Raw genomic sequence first — 17,174 nt, forward strand, 5'->3', positions numbered from 1 at the left:
ATTTGATTACAATCCAAATTCAGACCTGTATCAAGCTTGAATATTGTGTCCATTTTTGCCCCAACTGTTCAGGGTTGGATCTCTGCGTGTGTATCCAGCTGCGCTCAGCGAATCAGTTTACTTCTTAATTAAGAACTCCTTTTTTCATTCATAAATTACTTCATGCTTGGAAATATAATTTTGCTTAGAGTTGAAAGAGTTGACATGTTGCAATGTACATTTATTCTACATAGTTCTATGGTACCAAATCAAAAGTTTATATAAAAGAAAGAAGTCAAAGGTTTCCCATCATAGTTTAGTTACATACATTTTTTTTGTACCTGAGGTCGTTGAATATAGATCATTATATAAATAAGGAGATGTGTTATGATTGCCAATGAAAAAACTAAGGATTTACTTATCCAAGGAATAGATTACCTTAGCCGTATTTGGCACAACTTTTTGGAATTTTGGGTCCTCAATGCTCTTCAACTTTGTACTTGTTTGGCTTTATTACTATTTTGATCTGAACGTCACTGATGAGTCTTATGTAGACGAAACACTCGTCTGGCGTATTAAATTATAATCCTGGTACCTTTGATAACTAATTTGACTATAAACATTGATAAAAAAAGATACAAACTGGACATAATGCACTAGTTTATAAACAAGTGAGAACAATCGCCTTCATATAGTGCTCAGAATATGACATTCATAAAACTTGTCCAATATCATTAGAGAACTCTAAATCTTAAATACTGAAAGCCACCTCTGATAAGTACACTGTACTATGCAAGATAATGATATAACTGGACTAAAAATACACACAACCTGTAATTAACTGCCTTTACAGCGCTTTCGCGCTTTGATTGTTAACATGGATCTTGTCTATATACCAGCTTTGATTATTTGGTATTACTACAAATTTTCACTTCTTCGTACTGTGAACATCAAAATTATTTCATTTTTCCTTAGATGCTGTTCTTGGACCTGTACAGGAAGTTTTATCTAGCACTAATTGTATGGTTTTATTGTTGATATTCACCCCATATGTACCAAGTGTTATTCCTAAACGGAAGATTTTATACACACAGAAGAAGAAGTATACTCAACAACAAAATTATTTGCATTTACCTGTGTATAATATGACGCAGGTTTCTTCAAAAGTGGTGATTTTCTAAAAATTGTTTGACATTTCACAGTGATATCATACTTTAACTTTGTTTAAACCTGTTTATTCACTTTTGACTTTAATTATTTATCCCTTGTATTTTTTTATTAACTGTGTATTTGCATTCAGGTGTCACAGGTCAAATTTATTCGTTCATTGTGTGTTAATTTACGTTTTTTGATTGAGTTAAGCCTTCCAATTGATATTTTATAGTGTGTTTTTCTATGTGGTGATGTTATACTATTGTTTAAGAAAAGGGAGAAGGTTTGGTACCTTTAAAACGTTTAATCCTGCTGCAAATGTTTGCACCTGTCCTAAGTCAGGAATCTGATTACAGTAGTTGTCGTCTGTTCATGTAGTTCATACGTGTTTCTCGTTTTTATATAGACCATTAGTTTTTCCGTTTGAATGGTTTTACACTAGTAATTTTTTGGGGCCCTTTATAGCTTGCTGTTCGGTGTGAGCCAATGCTCCGTGTTGAAGGCCGTACCTTGACCTATAATGGTTTACTTTTATAAATTGTAACTTGGATGGAGAGTTGTCTCATTGGCACTCATACCACATCTTCCTATATCTATTTAATAGACCAAGGCGGAGATACAGAATAGGAGGTTAGGACTACACTGTGTCTAAAGTACCCCGGTAAAAAATGTTTGGTCTCAATAGTATCTAATATCCGATACAGTGACAAACCACCTACAGACAGTGAAGGTAATATTTCTGTTTTTTTTATTTGTTATTTGAATGAAAGGAGAAATAAGTAAAAATGCCCGTCAAAATGATGACTAGAGTGAACCTTACCTCGACTTTGTTTAATTTCTAATTTACTTGCACACATTGTACAGGAAGAAAAGTAGGAGAATAACAGATGTATATATGGAGGTTAGTTTAAACATATTTTATTGTTCAAAAATGACAAATGGATTAGACACAAGTTTTTCAACTTAGTAACGTCTTCTCCAATATATACATAAATATACACATGAATGAACATTACATAAATCTGACTTTAACCAATTATTATTTTAGCATGAAGATATAAAAATAAATTACATACAAATTTTAAGAATCGAATCAATGGATATTTACCACTTAATATAACCAATCGAATGCGCCTATTTTCAGTAGAAATAAATACAAACACACCGAGCTGTGTAAAATAAAATATGTTAGTGTACATGACAAGTCATGTGAGTAAATTTGTTTACAGCAGATTTCATTGAGTGTGTAGGCAAAGGTATTATCTTTGGTTAACTTGTTTGTTAGCTGAACCGTGAAGTCATTATTAGGTCAGGTATACTACCCTTCTTTCGAAGTAGCCTAGTCCAACAGACAGATAGATTGGTTATCTGTCGGACTAGTCTACTCTTAAAGGAATGTAGTTTACCTAACCTAACAATGACTTCACGGTTCAGCTAGCAAACAAGCTAACCAAAGAAATTACCTTTGCCTACACACTCAATGAAATCTGCTGTAAATGTAAATTACACACTCATAGTTTATAGTTACGGATTAACAGGAAAACGGAATAAATCTACACGTAATTGTAAGTATCAATTTTGTTTTTTACTTAAATCCATGGAAACGTTTCAGAATACAAAAGTCAATCATAAAGATCATTCGATTATCGTACCCCTAAGAGCATACATTGATCATGTTCTAGTAAGATCTGTTACAGAATAAGGTTGTCAAAGTTGAGAAAAACGCTTGGTACTTTTTATATACTTTTGTACAGATAGAAAAACACTATAATTTTCTTCAGAACTCAAAGACTCATCACAAGAGAGCAATAACTCAATTGTAATATTGACAGCAAAAACATTGATTTCATTTATCATTAAAAGCCTTTGTGATGAAAAATTGTTACAATATAATAAATAATGTTCAGCATCTTCATTGATGAAGCAAAATAAACAATTGGCATCTTGTACTAAATTTGCTTTAAACAAATCTGATTGAAGAGTGCTACAATGGTTTCGCAACCTTGCATGTAATACAGATAGTAAGCGGTCTCCAAAGTAAAAATGTCTCGGAGATTTTTTATTCTTATAGTATAACATATGCAATTTGCTTTTAAATAATGAAAATGTAGGAATCTGTCTAATAATAATATCTAAAGTGTTCCACAATGTTATGGATGCTGGGAAATAAGAATGTTGATAAACCGACAAACGATTCACTGGAATAGTGATATTGTGTCTGTTTCGTAAATTGTAATTACTAATATCAGATACAAATTCTGGAACCAAGTCATGTAGATAATCTGGAGCCTGATTGTTAATAATTTTATAAAACATGGCCAACTTTTTTACCTCCCGCCTTACGCTTAATTTTTTCCCATCCCGTCTCCCTGTAAATAGCGTTTCGGCTAGCATAACTTGGTAATCCAGTAACAATGCGGGCAGCCTCGATTTGAATATTTTCTATCCGATCAGAATTTATGTTCCCACAATTATCCCAAACTTCTAATGAATACTCAAGTATCGGACGAATAAAAATCATATAAATTTTTTCCAAACATTCCCTTTTTAATCGATATTTTAGTTTGCGTAAAACATTAAGCTGCTTCGAAGTTTTCTCAATCAGTTTATCAACATGCTTATTCCATTTACAATCATTACTAAATATGACACCTAGATGTTTGTGCGCACTAACTGGTTTCAATGTAGCACCACCAAAATCAAAAGTAATATCACTGTATATATTTTTCAAACTGAATATCATAATATCAGTTTTATTAGGATTAAACTTCACTAGCCATTTTTCTGACCACTTACTTAAATAATCAAGATCTCTACTGATCGAATTTTTTCAAGTGGATTCATCAGGTGTAGTATGACCTATTGAAGTATCATCTGCAAAAAGCCTTCCGAATCCAGACATACCATCAGCTATATCATTAATGTATATTAAAAACAACAAGGGTCCTAATACCGACCCCTGGGGCACACCAGCGTTAAGTTTTCCAATGTTTGATAATGAATCTTTTATGACAACTCTCTGAGATCGTCTAGACAAGTAACTTTTCAACCAACATAGCAAGTCTCCTTTTATACCATATTTTTCAAGTTTATGTAATAAAGCCTTAATCCAAACAGTATCAAATGCTTTGCTTATATCAGCAAATGTAATGCTTGTTAAAAGCTTTTCATTTAGTGCACTCAAAATTTTGTTATACAATTCTATCAACTGATGCGAAGTTGAGTATCCTGGAATAAATCCGGATTGATACTTGTATAATAGTTTATTTTCATGTAAATGGTTAAAAATATTTTTGAAAACAATCCTTTCTAAGACTTTACTCACACATGACAATAATGAGACTGGCCTGTAGTTAGACGGTAATGACTTGTCACCACTTTTGAATAAGGGAATAACATGTGCAATCTTCCATTGGTCTGGAAATATTTTATCATTTAAAGATTTGTTAAAAAGTAGACATAATGGTTTGGAAATTTCATTTCTAACAGCAAGTAACATTCTGTTGCTAACGATATCTGGTCCAACAGCTTTATTAACATCGAGCGTTGAAAGAATATCAAGTACATCTTGTTCACTAACTACAATTTGTGAAATAAAATCAAGACATCGGTCTTCAAATTCCGGCAAATCTTTACTAGCGCCATCTAAATTAGAAATTGAACAAAAATGTTTATTTAAAATGTCGGACTTTTCGGTTCCCTCATACGCAAGTTTAAAGTTATGATCAGGGTCCGTCATGGGTGGTAAATCATGAGACGGTGTATCACTTTTAATTAACATGTTAACCGTTTTCCAGTACTGTTTACAAGTTCATCTAAATTTTCATTAATACTGGTAAAAAAATGTTTTTTAGCTTGCTTTTTCAAGTTATTTACTTTGTTCCTTTGTTGTTTAAATTTCTTTTCTGCGGATGTACTATTTGAGCGAATAAAAATATTACGAAGCCTGTCGCGTTTTCTCGTTTCACGCCGCAAATTCGAATCATACCAAACTTTATCGTCACATCTTATAGTTACTTCCCTTGTAGGTATACACTCGGAGGCTATATTAAGAAATGAATTCGTGAAATTAGTCGCAGCAACATGAACGTCACTTGCATCAGAAATTAAATATTCCCAATTTGTTTCAACTACTTTTTGTTTCATAAGGTCATAATCACCTTTTTTATAATCCCATATCAATCTATTATAAGTTCGTCTTTTACTAAAACTACAATTAATTGTGACGTATGTTCCATCATGATCACTAATACCTCTATCAAAAGGTATTGTGTCTTTATCTAAAACCGGTATCGAATCAGTGACTAAAATAGGATCAAGTAAAGACGTGCTACCTGTTCGTGTGTCAAAATGAGTAGCTTTGTCAATTATGTTAACAAGGCCATTGATGAAAAAAATATCTCTTATATTTGACGGTAGATCTGACATAAAGGTCACCTAAGCAAATTATGCAATTATTTTCATCCAGGGCATTTTTCAACATTTGATCAAAATACTGCCAGAAATAAAGTGAAGATTGCCGTTCCGACCTATAATTGATGTTTATCAATATTGATCGCAATTTAGTTTTTAACTCAAACCACATACTCTCAAGTTGGCAATTCTCCAAATCATGTCGACGAGTTATGCGAACATAACTTTTATAATACATAATAATGCCACCCCCATGAGAATTTCTATCTTTTCGAACTGGTATTTCAAAACCGGATATATATAAATCAGAATCTGTAATATTTGAGTCTAAATGGGTTTCTGTCGAGAATACGACATCGTAATCTTCAATAATATCGACAATATAATTCAGTTTATTTCTAAGGTTTCTTATATTACCATGGAAAATTGACAATGTTTTCTCAGATATTTCTGGTGTGCGCTCAGGACCCAGGTTCGGTTCGATGTCACCACATATTAGCAACAAACATAATAACAGTATGTAAAATGAAATATTAGCAGAAGATCTGTATAAATTAAAAATACATAGTTTGAGTCTTGAAACATTCGTAAATAAAACGGCAAGTAATTCATACACTGAGAACGATACAAATGTTTTTCTCAAACAACCCAGACTTATCTTGTGATAAAACAGTCCTATTGTCATTCTATATGCTACGATGTCATTACCCATTGTCAAATACAAGACAATACATATAAATGACAATCAGAAAATAGGACTGCTTTGTAAAACATGATGCAAGATATAAACGCATATAATTCGAATGATCATTCATGAAATTCAGGCAAATAAAAAATAAGGGAAAACAAAAATCTATGTACAAAAGGCAAAATTGGAACATCATAAGAATGTTCGATGCAGTTGTAGTGAAATCAGAGAGATTAATTTAGTTAAGATGAATTTAGTTTCGATGTCATTTTAGTGGGGGGAAACAAATAAATCAAATAAATCAGAAAACAAAATGTGAAGTTTTTTAAAAACGGAAGCTCTTTTGTGAAATGTTATAAATAGGTAAATAGAGTAATCTATCTTTTCATTTAGTCAATACAGGTAAGCTATAAAAACGTTTGAAGAACGATCATTGATAAAGTTACAGGAACGAAACAAGTTCACGTGTATGTAAGTGATTTTAAATCACTCAGGTGTAAAGAGTTGAGTTATAATTTCATGTCACATGTTTTAAATAGCAAATAAATGAAATATAAATAAACAAACACAGGCACGCGCTGCTTAACACGTGTATCGAAAAAAGAAATATTCAGTACAGCAATACATAGAAAACGAGTATATATATACAAGTGTATATAATTAAATTGATAAAACAATTTAAGAATTGTGTTATTTAAACAAATGCAAGTCAAAAGACATAAGACTATGATGTAAACGGAATGTCTAATCCTCTTTCTGGTCATCACCTTCAAGGACTTCCCCATAAAGCTTATATATGTCCTGCCTTGAAATTACCACTTTCGGACGAGAATTCTCAGATTGTTTAATCAATATTGACCCGTCATGTGTCCAAAACGAATTTATTTGACCTTTCTCACGCAATGTGTTTAGTCTGTGCAAAAGATTGAATCTGTGTTTTGTAAGGTTTTCAGCAATGAAAGTTTTGTTTATGTTTCCTTTCAATTTGCGTTTATTGCTGAAAACTAACTGCCTTTGACGATACGACAGGAACCGTACAATGATGGAAATTGTCCCGTCTTTAATCTCACCTATGGGATGGGATCTGCCAATATCTCTCGTGTCTAACTTCAATTTCAAATGCTTATGGCAAATACCAAGGATAAGGGAATCTGTGTCTATAGGCTTGATAATATCGCCTTTGTCGTCAGTTGGTGCAGGAACATTATGGAATCGTAAACTGGTTCTTCGAGAATACCGTTCCTGTTCCTCGACTCTGGCTTCGATCTTGTCTAATTTGCGGTTTAAAGAATTTATTTGCTCTTTTGATTGTTAAGTTCAATATCTTTCAAAATAAGTGCTTCTTTATTGTGTTTAATGGTAAGTAAGTGAGGCTGAATACATTCGTCAACGATCAGTGCAATTTTAGGTTTGACCATTTCAATTACTTTTTCAGTGATGAGAGGAATGATGGAGTTCAAAAACTCTTGATTTTTTAGCGTAGCACAAACAACATCCGATAGCTTAAATACAGTTTCATTTTCAATGGATGATATTATCTGTTCAGAACTGTCATGTTCAGAAACGATAGAGCCACTGAGAGATGAATCAAGGTTGGCTGTTCTTGCTACCTTTTCAACTTGTTGCATAGATGGAGATAAGTTGTCGGGACTACTGGATGGTTGTAACCTTTTACCACTATGTTTTGGTGTATTTTTAAAATAACTGTCTATGTTTGATTGTTGTTGTTGTTGTTTGTCTTTCGTTACCTGGTCAGCCATTTTGTGTGTTGTGAACTCCAATTCAAAATCACTTTCGAAAATCTTTGCAAAAGTCACTATTTGGCCACTCAAAATTCGAATAAACTATAACAGCTTCACACATAATGTCTATTCTGATATAGAATCAGGATGAAAAATGTTGTCCTGCATTTTATTTTAGTTGTAATCTGTCCTGCCTTTTTATTTTTCACTCCATTCGGTCCTGCATTTATATGCCCTCGCCGCAGCGAAGGGGGCATTAAGTTTTACCCTTGTCCGTCTGTACGTCCGTCCGTCCGTACGTCCCAAAGTTGGTTTCCGTTCTCTAACTTTAGTTTGCCTCAACTAAATGTTATGAAACTTAAACACAATGCTTATTACCACAAAACACAGATCAAGTTTGAATTTTGGTGGTGTCACTTTAACCGTTCTAGAGTTATGCCCCTTTCCAAATGGAAAAAATGCTGAATTTTTCGTTTCCGTTCTACTAACTTTAGTTTGCCTCTACCAAATGTTATGAAACTTATACACAATGCTTATTACCACAAAACACAGATCAAGATGGAATTTTGGTGGTATCACTTTTACTGTTCTAGAGTTATGCCCTTTACAAATGGAAAAATTGCTGAATTTTTCGTTTCTGTTCTCTAACTTAAGTTTGCCTCAACAAAATGTTATGAAACTTATACACAATACTTATTACCACAAAACTCAGATCAAGTACAAATTTGGGTAGCGTCACTCTTAACGTTCTTCAGTTTTGTCCCTTTATAGCTTTATATGATATGCAAGCAGGGGCATCATCTGTGTCCCATGGACACATTCCCCTTTTATTTTTATGCCCCCGCCGTAGCGGTGGGGGGCATTAAGTTTTACCCTTGTCCGTCTGTACGTACGTGCGTCCGTCCGTACGTCCCAAAATTGGTTTCCGTTCTCTAACTTGAGTTTGCCTCAACAAAATGTTATGAAACTTATATACAATGCTTATTACCATAAAACCCAGATCAAGTTTGAATTTTGGTGGCGTCACATTAACAGTTCTAGAGTTATGCCCCTTTATAAATGGAAAAATTGCTAAATTTTTAGTTTCCGTTCTCATACTTAAGTTTGCCTCAACCAAATGTTATGAATCTCATACACAATGCTTATTACCACAAAACTCAGATCAAGTTTGAATTTTGGTGGCGTCACTTTAACCCTTCTAGAGTTATACCCCTTTATAAATGGAAAAATTGCAAAATTTTTAGTTTCCGTTCTCTAACTTAAGTTTGCCACAACCAAATATTATGAAACTTATACACAATGCTTATTACCGCAAAACACAGATCAAGTTTGAATTTTGGTGGCGTCACTTAAACCGTTCTAGAGTTATGCCCCTTTATAAATGGAAAAATTGCAAAATTTTTATTTTCTTCTAAATATCAAGTAATTTTTAATAAAATTGGAGTTATCTTCCTTTGTCCATGATGATAGTTGAATCAACTACAATCAATGCTTTATACAATGCAATGTTTAATTTTGACTTCCACTGATAAAACACAGATCAAGTTGAATTTGGGTAGTGTCACTTTAACCATTATTGAGTTATGCCCCTTTATAAACCGAAAGGTTGCAAAATTTTTAGTTTCCATTCTGTAACTTAAGTTTGCCCCAACCAAACATTATGAAACCTATACACAATATTCATTACCACAAAACTAAGATCAAGTACAATTTTTTTGTTTCTGTTTTCTAACTTTAGTTTGCCTCAACCAAATGTTATGAAACTTATACACAATGCTTATTACTACATAATACAGATTAAGTACGAAATTTGGTGGCGACACTTTTACCATCACTACAAAAGTCCAAAAGTCTGAAAAGACAAATTTTGTCTTAATTTGCATGAACAATTACTCGACATTCTCAAAAAGTATGACTTGTGTCTTAATTTTTCTTGACAAATTCTGATTTAAATTTGTATGAAATTTACTCCGGACAAATTCTCGACTTTCTGAGTATGGTCTTAAAATTTCTAGACAAATTCTTGACATTTGAATACTGTCTTGAAATTTCTCGACAGATTCTCGACATTCTTACTTTTTCTCAGTATGGCTTGACATATTCTGAACATTTTGAATTGTGTCTTAAATTTACTTGACAATTCTGAGTTTTACAAATCATGACCAATATACATGATATAACTTTATCTTTATTTCTCTTTATATAATATACTGTTGTTTCAAGTTACACTGTGACATATCGGGAAAAGATGCATTTTTCGACTGATTATTATCATTCAGACTAATTTAACTTGAAAACGAGTTCATGGACCCCTCTTTTTTAAAATGACATTAGGTTTGATTACGGTTGAAGATTATTTGTACCAATTCTTATGAAAAAGTCACCGATGAATTTTTTTTAAATTAGATAAATATACAGCAAAAATGCCGTTCTTTTTATAAAATCATGAAACTTTGATGAAAATTAATTATTTCCAAAGAATTGTTAAACAAATTTAGAGCATACTTATGTAAAGAAGATTTTCCAAATGTTTTTACAAAAATCCGCTTGTGTTTATCTTTTGTAACAAAACAGTTAGGTATGTCTATCCAAAGGATAGAAATATCCAAAAAACCGAAATTTTGAGTAAATGTCTGAAATTTCGACCCCATTTATCTCTTAAAGTAGCACATGAAGGTATATTTTTTATTACATATTTGAATTGACTAAGTGAAAAATAGCTTGTATACAAAATTTCGTAAAAAAATCACCGTGGGATCAAAACTGTATCCTATGCCCTTAATACAACAAAACAAAAGTTGGGCATGTACATATTTTTATAATTAAAAATTTGGGTATATAGATATTTTTATGAATACAAATATGTGTATGAAATTTAAGATATTAACAAATACAAATGTGGGTATGTTGATATAAACCAATTTAAATATGGGTTTGTGAATAATAATATTGAATTTTGGTGGCGTCACTTAAACCGTTCTAGAGTTATGCCCCTTTATAAATGGAAAAATTGCACAATTTTTATTTTCTTCTAAATATCAAGTAATTTTTAATAAAATTGGAGTTATCTTCCTTTGTCCATGATGATAGTTCAATCAACTACAATCAATGCTTTATACAATGCAATGTTTAATTTTGACTTCCACTGATAAAACACAGATCAAGTTGAATTTGGGTAGTGTCACTTTAACCATTATTGAGTTATGCCCCTTTATAAACCGAAAGGTTGCAATATTTTTAGTTTCCATTCTGTAACTTAAGTTTGCCCCAACCAAATATTATGAAACCTATACACAATATTCATTACCACAAAACTAAGATCAAGTACAATTTTTTTGTTTCTGTTTTCTAACTTTAGTTTGCCTCAACCTAATGTTATGAAACTTATACACAATGCTTATTACTACATAATACAGATTAAGTACGAAATTTGGTGGCGACACTTTTACCATCACTACAAAAGTCCAAAAGTCTGAAAAGACCAATTTTGTCTTAATTTGCATGAACAATTACTCGACATTCTCAAAAAGTATGACTTGTGTCTTAATTTTTCTTGACAAATTCTGATTTATATTAAATTTGTATGAAATTTACTTGACAAATTCTCGACTTTCTGAGTATGGTCTTAAAATTTCTTGACAAATTCTTGACATTTGAATACTGTCTTGAAATTTCTCGACAGATTCTCGACATTCTTACTTTTTCTCAGTATGGCTTGACATATTCTGAACATTTTGAATTGTGTCTTAAATTTACTTGACAATTCTGAGTTTTACAAATCATGACCAATATACATGATATAACTTTATCTTTATTTCTCTTTATATAATATACTGTTGTTTCAAGTTACACTGTGACATATCGGGAAAAGATGCATTTTTCGACTGATTATTATCATTCAGACTAATTTAACTTGAAAACGAGTTCATGGACCCCTCTTTTTTAAAATGACATTAGGTTTGATTACGGTTGAAGATTATTTGTACCAATTCTTATGAAAAAGTCACCGATGAATTTTTTTTAAATTAGATAAATATACAGCAAAAATGCCGTTCTTTTTATAAAATCATGAAACTTTGATGAAAATTAATTATTTCCAAAGAATTGTTAAACAAATTTAGAGCATACTTATGTAAAGAAGATTTTCCAAATGTTTTTACAAAAATCCGCTTGTGTTTATCTTTTGTAACAAAACAGTTAGGTATGTCTATCCAAAGGATAGAAATATCCAAAAAACCGAAATTTTGAGTAAATGTCTGAAATTTCGACCCCATTTATCTCTTAAAGTAGCACATGAAGGTATATTTTTTATTACATATTTGAATTGACTAAGTGAAAAATAGCTTGTATACAAAATTTCGTAAAAAAATCACCGTGGGATCAAAACTGTATCCTATGCCCTTAATACAACAAAACAAAAGTTGGGCATGTACATATTTTTATAATTAAAAATTTGGGTATATAGATATTTTTATGAATACAAATATGTGTATGAAATTTAAGATATTAACAAATACAAATGTGGGTATGTTGATATAAACCAATTTAAATATGGGTTTGTGAATAATAATATTGAATTTTGGTGGCGTCACTTAAACCGTTCTAGAGTTATGCCCCTTTATAAATGGAAAAATTGCACAATTTTTATTTTCTTCTAAATATCAAGTAATTTTTAATAAAATTGGAGTTATCTTCCTTTGTCCATGATGATAGTTCAATCAACTACAATCAATGCTTTATACAATGCAATGTTTAATTTTGACTTCCACTGATAAAACACAGATCAAGTTGAATTTGGGTAGTGTCACTTTAACCATTATTGAGTTATGCCCCTTTATAAACCGAAAGGTTGCAATATTTTTAGTTTCCATTCTGTAACTTAAGTTTGCCCCAACCAAATATTATGAAACCTATACACAATATTCATTACCACAAAACTAAGATCAAGTACAATTTTTTTGTTTCTGTTTTCTAACTTTAGTTTGCCTCAACCTAATGTTATGAAACTTATACACAATGCTTATTACTACATAATACAGATTAAGTACGAAATTTGGTGGCGACACTTTTACCATCACTACAAAAGTCCAAAAGTCTGAAAAGACCAATTTTGTCTTAATTTGCATGAACAATTACTCGACATTCTCAAAAAGTATGACTTGTGTCTTAATTTTTCTTGACAAATTCTGATTTATATTAAATTTGTATGAAATTTACTTGACAAATTCTCGACTTTCTGAGTATGGTCTTAAAATTTCTTGACAAATTCTTGACATTTGAATACTGTCTTGAAATTTCTCGACAGATTCTCGACATTCTTACTTTTTCTCAGTATGGCTTGACATATTCTGAACATTTTGAATTGTGTCTTAAATTTACTTGACAATTCTGAATTTTACAAATCATGACCAATATACATGATATAACTTTATCTTTATTTCTCTTTATATAATATACTGTTGTTTCAAGTTACACTGTGACATATCGGGAAAAGATGCATTTTTCGACTGATTATTATCATTCAGACTAATTTAACTTGAAAACGAGTTCATGGACCCCTCTTTTTTAAAATGACATTAGGTTTGATTACGGTTGAAGATTATTTGTACCAATTTTTATGAAAAAGTCACCGATGAAATTTTTTTAAATTAGATAAATATACAGCAAAAATGCCGTTCTTTTTATAAAATCATGAAACTTTGATGAAAATTAATTATTTCCAAAGAATTGTTATACAAATTTAGAGCATACTTATGTAAAGAAGATTTTCCAAATGTTTTTACAAAAATCCGCTTGTGTTTATCTTTTGTAACAAAACAGTTAGGTAATATGTCTATCCAAAGGATAGAAATATCCAAAAAACCGAAATTTTGAGTAAATGTCTGAAATTTCGACCCCATTTATCTCTTAAAGTAGCACATGAAGGTATATTTTTTATTACATATTTGAATTGACTAAGTGAAAAATAGCTTGTATGCAAAATTTCGTAAAAAAATCACCGTGGGATCAAAACTGTATCGTATGCCCTTAATACAACAAAACGAAAGTTGGGCATGTAAATATTTTTATAATTAAAAATTTGGGTATATAGATATTTTTATGAATACAAATATGTGTATGAAATTTAAGATATTAACAAATACATATGTGGGTATGTTGATATAAACCAATTTAAATATGGGTTTGTGAATAATAATAAATGTTGTTTCATAAATCTTATAAATAATTGCTAAATGATTAAAACCAATCATATTGTAGACATATTTCATTCTTTATGCATAATATTCAATGTTAATATAGTAAATTAACAATTATTGTACCAAAATGTTGCTTTTTATAATTAGCATTAGTATTATTGTATCCTAATTCTAAGTTTAGTTTAGCCATGATAAAAATGAGTATATAACAGCAAAAGAAAGCGTTTAAACAGTGCGGAATGTGTCTATACACAATTAAGGCAAAATTTATACTGTTGAGATAGTGTCAAGACATCTTTAAGACCATCAAGAATGTGTTGAGATATATTCAGACAGCTTTAAGACTGTCAAGAATGTGTCAAAACATATTCAGACATTATCAAGAAAGTCAAGACATATTCAGACATTATTAAGAATGTCAAGAATATGTCAAGACATATTCAGACATTATTTAGAATGTCAAGACTATGTCAAGACTGATCGAGACAAATTTAAGACAGTCAAGAATTGGTCGAGACTAATCAAGACTCTTATCAGATGATACAGAAAGTGTTGAGAAATTTTTAGACAATGTTAATACTGTCAAGACATTAGTGAAGAAAAATCAAGAACTTTATTAGACAAATTCATACTTTGTTAAGAATTTTTATGCCCCCGCCGTAGCGGTGGGGGCATTAAGTTTTACCCTTGTCCGTCTGTACGTACGTACGTACGTCCGTTCGTACGTCCCGAAATTGGTTTCCGTTCTCTAACTTGAGTTTACCTCAACCAAATGTTATGAAACTTATACACAATGCTTATTACCACAAAACACAGATCAGGTTAGAATTTTGGTGTCGTCACTTTAACCGTTCTAGAGTTATGTCCCTTTATAAATGGAAAAATTGCAAAATTTTTAGTTTCCTTTCCCTAACTTAAGTTTGCCTCAACCAAATGTTATCAAACTTGTACATAATGCTGATTACCACAAAACACAGATCAAGTTTGAATTTTGGTGGCGTCACTCTAATCGTTCTAGAGTTATGCCCCTTTATAAATGGAAAAATTGCAAAATTTTTAGTTTCCGTTCTCTAACTTAAGTTTGCCTCAACCAAACATTATGAAACCTATACACAATATTCATTACCACGAAACTAAGATCAAGTACAAGTTTTTTGTTTCCGTTTTCTAACTTTAGTTTGCTGCAATGTTTAATTTGACCTCCACTGATAAAACACAGATCTAGTTGAATTTGGGTAGTGTCACTTTAACCATTATTGAGTTATGCCCCTTTATAAATGGAAAGATTGTAGAATTTTTAGTTTCCATTCTGTAACTTAAGTTTGCCCCAACCAAACATTATGAAACCTATACACAATGTTCAATACCACAAAACTAAGATCAAGTACAAGTTTTTTGTTTCCGTTTTCTAACTTTAGTTTGCCTCAACCAAATGTTATGAAACTTATACACAATGCATATTACTACATAATACAGATTAAGTACGAAATAAGGTGCCGACACTTTTACCATTCTTGAGTTATGTCCCTTTATAAACATAAAAATTGCTGAATTTTTTAGTTTGTCTCAACCAAATGTTATAAAACTTATACACAACTGTTCTAGAGTTATGCGTGTATACAAATAGAAAAATTGCTGTATTTTTAGTTTCTGTTCTCAACTTAAGTTTGCCTCAATCAAATGTTATGAAACTTAAACACAATGCTTATTACCACAAAACTCAGATCAAGTTCAAATTTGGGTAGCATCACTTTTACCGTTCTTCAGTTATGTCCCTTTATAACTATATGATATGCAAGCGGGGGCATCATCTGTGTCCACATGTGGACACTATCCACATTTATTTAAAATAATTCAGACAAAGAAAGAATGTCGAGTAAAAATTCATGCTAATTCAGACAAAAATTGGTCTTTTCAGAATTTTTGACTTTTGTAGTGCATTCTCGAGTTATGTCCATTTATAAACATAAAAATTGCTGAATTTTTCGTTTCCGTTCTGTAACTTTAGTTTGTCTCAACCAAATGTGATAAAACTTATACACAACCGTTCTAGAGTTATGCGTGTTAACAAATAGAAAAATTGCTGAATTTTCAGTTTCTGTTCTCTACTTAAGTTAGCCTCAACCAAATGTTATGAGACTTACACACAATGCTTATTACCACAAAACTCAGATCAAGTTCAAATTTGGGTAGCGTCACTATTACCGTTCTTCAGTTATGTTCCTTTATAACTATATGATATGCAAGCGGGGGCATCATCTGTGTCCACATGTGGACACTATCCACATTTATTTTATTAGTTTATCCTGACTTTTTTTTACATAAATTGTCATCCTGCCTTTTTAGCTCACCTGGCCTAAAAGGCCAAGTGAGCTTTTCTTATCACTTGTCGTCCGTCGTCTGTCGTTTACTTTTACAAAAATCTTCTCCTGTGAAATTACAATACGTTGTTAGGAAGTTTCCATGGGAGATAATAAATTTTTCTTTCGAAAAGTCTTCTATATTCAAAAGAATAATGTTTTAGGTTATCTCCCATGGAAACTTATTAACAACGTATTGTAATTTCACATATATTTTACTGAATATAAGATGTTTTACTTCAAATGATGTCTGATTCTTATGAATATAGAAGACTTTTCGAAAGAAAAATTGTATGAAAGCTTAGTTTGGACATTTTTATAGCAATTCAAAATTTCTATCCATCACCTTTAGCATGACAATAACAATAAAATTTCTATACAAACTGTTAGACTGAGAGCATAACATTGAAGTGGAATTAAAATCTTATAGGATTGTAAGTATGCTTTATTTATCACCTTGCACGTTCACGACTTGACTGTGGTTTTCTACAGCAGTTTGTTCAAATTTCTGACCAGTTGAACAATTTGGTTTTATAAAACAAATTGCAATTTGGCCAGAATTATGAATAAGTTGCAATAGGTGGAGAGCAAAACTAACAGTCAAGTTACAGTAAATCATAGAAATTTTTAAAATACGGCTTGT

The sequence above is a fragment of the Mytilus californianus genome, unplaced genomic scaffold (genome assembly GCF_021869535.1).
Source record: "Mytilus californianus isolate M0D057914Y unplaced genomic scaffold, xbMytCali1.0.p SCAF_4, whole genome shotgun sequence".
Lineage (NCBI taxonomy): Eukaryota > Metazoa > Mollusca > Bivalvia > Mytilida > Mytilidae > Mytilus > Mytilus californianus.